A 4,442-nucleotide genomic window follows, 5' to 3' on the forward strand; every position below is an offset into this window, starting at 1 on the left:
CCACATCCACAGCACAGTGCCCTCCGATTCCTCCATTGCTTGAGTACACACAATGCCCACAGCCTTGCCCTGCCACCCCACTGCCCCCTGGATGCATGTAGTGCCCATAGCCTGGCCCTCTCTCCCTCCCCAGTTCCCAGGGTGCATGCAGTGCCCACAGCAGAGTACTCTCCCGTCTCCCCCTCCTTCCCCACCCCTTTCCCTGGTGTGACAGTACAAAATTTCATGTCAACTTGATCAAAGAATGAAGGGGTGGAGTCTAGCCTGTCAATCAGGTCACAGCCTGATGATCCCTCCTTGTGGGAGTGGCCTTTCATGAGGAGCCTGGGAACTTCCTCTCTCTTGATTCTGCTATCAGAAGAGAAAGGCCACAGTCTCTCTCCGATAGAGGAGCCACGTGGAGACCTGTGCCCACGCCAAGACGCTTCCACGGCCATTGGATCCACGGGACTTTGCACCCACCGGCCTGTGATCGTCCTGCATTCGGCATCATTGCATGTGCTGCGTGAGTCTGAAGAGGAATTTACAGACTAGTATCAGACCTATGGGCTAATATTGGACTTATGGACTTGATCTGGACTGGGCTGGGATGTTTTCTCAGTATGAAATGGCTCTATGGTATAAAGCTCTCTCTTACACATAGATGAGTGTCTCTGGTTTTGGCTCGGTAAATAGTCAACCCGGACTAACACACCTGGGTACACTCGGTGTCCACAACACACCCAAAATAGTGCTGTCTCTCCTAAGGGGTGTGCCCACTGAGGGGCTGATATATCGCCGGCTGGAACCTGGCTTGTGGAGGTACCTCCACCCAGGATGGTGGAAGGAGGCAGGGGGTCTGCTGCTCAGCGCCCCTCTCCCTGCCCTACTCCCTGGTCCCCAGGCTCCCAGACCATTAGAGCAGGACAGAGGCAGGGCTGAGAGCCCCCCCCCCCCATGGGAACCCAGAGCTGTCACTGTCAAGGGGACGGACCCGACTGAGAAGACCCTGGTCACCCCAGCCTCGGCCGCATGCACCATCACTTGAGGAGGGGCTCAGGTAAGGGAAACCAGCTGTGAAGGGCATGCCCCTCCCTTGGGGGTGTGGGGGGCGGGGGAGGAGCTCAGCTGTGAAGCCATGGGGAGTCACAGTCCTACTGAAGCACTACCCCCCCCCACCCCGCCCCAGCCTCACCATGGTTCCTGCATCTGAGCCCACAGATGCGCCACTATGTCTGTCCGTCTCCTGAGGGCCTGCCTCTCTCTTGCTTCCCCTCCACTTGACCAAGCCCGATGGCCTTCTCCGGGGACTGCACTCTCCTGACGACAGGTCTAAAGTACGTGAGACCAAGTCTCCCCGTCCTCGCCTTGAAGAAGCAAGGGTTTTAATGCCACAGAGACAGAAATCGCCTGTTACTTTCTTAAATCAAACCTTCCGTTCTTCCTCTCTCCCCACCCCTTCCTTCCTTTCTACCTCATTCCCCCCACCCCCGACCCCCCTGCATTGCCTGACCTGGCAAGCGCCTGTAGATGGGATTGCAAAATATCTGTCCTTTCATGTCTGGCTTATTTTATAAAGCACGTTGTTTCCCAGGTCCGTCCATGGAGCAGAGGGCCCTCGGACACCCTGGCTCTGCGGCCGGATCATATTTCACACTGCGCATATTCATTCCTCTGTTGATGGGCATTTGGGTCATTGGCACCTTTTGGCTTGAGTGTACTTTGCATTTGTTCTTAAAATAAGACCTTGTTTAAGCTGCTTCGATATGGAGTTTTCTGTCCCCGCCAGCCGAGACTCCCCTAAGGGACGTGGAAAGCCATTTTCAGGTGGATTAGAGAAGAGGACCCGGGGGGCTGCCTCTGTGGCTCCAGGCTGGAAGTGATTGCTTTCCCTCTGTCCGGTGGCCTTGGTGTGAAAAGACAGACCAGCATGACCAGTCTGGCATTGTTCAGACGCACAGTCTAGTGAGCTCAGTAAAAGAGGCGCTATGACAGCTGAGAAGCGTGCAAAGGCACTGTGGTGTAGCGGTTTGGCTCTGGGCTGCTAAACTCAAGGTCAGCAGTTCAAGATGACTAGCCCCTCCCTCGGGAGAAAGACAAGGCGTTCTACTCCCATAAAGAGGGACCGTCTCAGACACTCACTCACAGGGGCAGTTCTACCCTGGCTACTGGGTCGCAGTGTTAGGCTGGGTGGACTAGAGAAACCAATCCAGTGACACTCATCTATGTACAAGGAAGAGCTTTACAATCAAGAAATAATTATTTACAAGAAGGCATCCCAGCCCCGTCCAACTCAAGTCCACAAGTCGAATGTACGATAGCCCATCATCCCTCTTCAGACTCCTGGAGCCACATGTTGGTGACACAGAATGGTGAACCGGGAAGCGGAGGATCACAGGCTGGTAGGTGCAGGGCCGTGTGGATCCACAGGTCGGTGGAAAGACCGTCAGGGTGCTGACAGCTTTCAAGGCCAGGCTGGCCCACATGGGACCACCCCTGGAGGCAGACACAGTTCCCAGGAAGTCCCACCAAGGAGGAAGGCAAAGTCCTCGAGAGAGAGCAGTTCCCAGTGTCCCTCACACTCCTACAAAAGGCCACACCCTCAAGGCAGCATCGCCAAGCTACCACTTGATTGACAGGCTTGACTACTCCTAGCCTGGAGTGTCTACTTCAGCGGTTCTCAACCTGTGGGTCGCGACCCCATGACCCTTTCTCAGGGGTCGCCCGATTTATAACAGAAGCAAAATGACAGTTATGAAGTAGCAACAAAAATAATGTTATGGTTGGGGGGGGGCGGTCCCCACAACCTGAGGAACTGTATGAAAGGGTCACGGCATTAGGAAGGTTGAGAACCGCTGGTCTAGTTGATATAAAATCATCCATGTGGCTTTGTTGCCTCCCTGCTAGATGGCCGCTTGTTTCACTTTAAGCCTTTAAGACCCCAGAAGCTTTTACCGGTTAATCGCCGGGCACCATCAGCTTTCTTCACCACACTTAGCTAACTATCACAGTTGCTAGGATTTGGCATCAATTCAATTGCAGTGAATTTGTTTGTTTTTTCATCTTGATCTCTCCTGATAACACATCCACAGTGTGTGAGATAAGGCCTTGCCATCCTCCAGTGTCAGGAGGTCTCTGGTAGGTGCCCTCTCTAGAGGGCGGGGGGCACAGGTGCTCATCTCAAGGAAGTGACTCACGTGGTTATACAGGTGGGCAAGTCTCAAGTCAGGCTGGAGGCTTCTACTGTAGCTTCAGGGGCTGATAAACCCAAAGGGAGGCAGCAGGCTGCTGGCTGCAAAGGCTAGCAAATCCCAAGACTGTTGGATGTCCGATGAGTGGTAAATGCAGGATCCAGAGCGAGCTAAAGGCCAGAGAGCTTTGCCCAAACATCCCTGTGTTCGATGCAGGCCACACCCCTGAGGAGACTCCCTTTCAACAGACTGACTGCTCATAGTCGACCTCATGAGAGATGACTACATGATCACTGACAAACCAGAGAATCATGGTCCAGCCAGGTTGACACCCAACATTAGCCATGATAGGCCTTCAACAATAGACCGTGTCTAGTGACTCCAACAAACGTGGCACAAGCAACACAAGCTCAATGCCACGGAGTCACTTCTGGCTCATTGCGACCCCATAGGACAGAGTGGACTGTCCCTGCCTGCAAATCTATATAGGAGTAGAAAGCCTCCTCTCTCTGTGTGGCAGTGACATCATCTACTGTCAACTTGAGGAAGGGGTGGAGTCTAGCCTGTCAATCAGGCCGCAGCTTGATGACCTCATTTGAAGGCGTGATGGAGATAAATAGCCCACACTCTCTGCTTCCTATTCCTGATGACAAGCCACATGGAGTTATGCTGATGGAGCCAGAGCCCTGGAACTGGGGGAACCACATAGAGACCTGTGCTAGCACTGAGATGCTTCCACCACCACTGAATCCACAAAACTTTCCAACCCCTGGCCTGTGATCTTCCTGCATTCGGCATTATTGCATGGCTGCGTGAGTCTGAAGAGTAATTTATAGACTGGTATCAGGTATATGGGCTAGCATTGGACTTAGGGACTTGATCTGGATTGAGCTGGGATGTTTTGTTAATATAAAATTACTCTTTGATATGAAGATCTCTATTACACACATATGAGAGTCTCTGGATTTATTTCTCTAGTTAATGTGTGGTTTAAAATCAGGACAGGTGTGCATCAGGGTTGTATCCTTTCACTCTGTATACTACTTGTTCCATCCATACGCTGAGCACATCACCAGAGAAGCTGGAGTTTCTGAAGAAGAGTGTGGCTCAGGATTGGAGGAAGGCTTGTTAGCAACCTGCTGTATGCAGATCAATCAACCTTACTGACTGCAAGCGAGAAGGACGTGAAGCCCTTGCTGGTGAAGATCAAGGACTGCTGCCTTCAGTCTGGATGACAACTCAATGTCAAGAAGACCAACAACCTCACACATA

Source organism: Echinops telfairi, unplaced genomic scaffold (genome assembly GCF_000313985.2).
Source record: "Echinops telfairi isolate 266 unplaced genomic scaffold, ASM31398v2 ScPeMD7_28;HRSCAF=97, whole genome shotgun sequence".
NCBI lineage: Eukaryota > Metazoa > Chordata > Mammalia > Afrosoricida > Tenrecidae > Echinops > Echinops telfairi.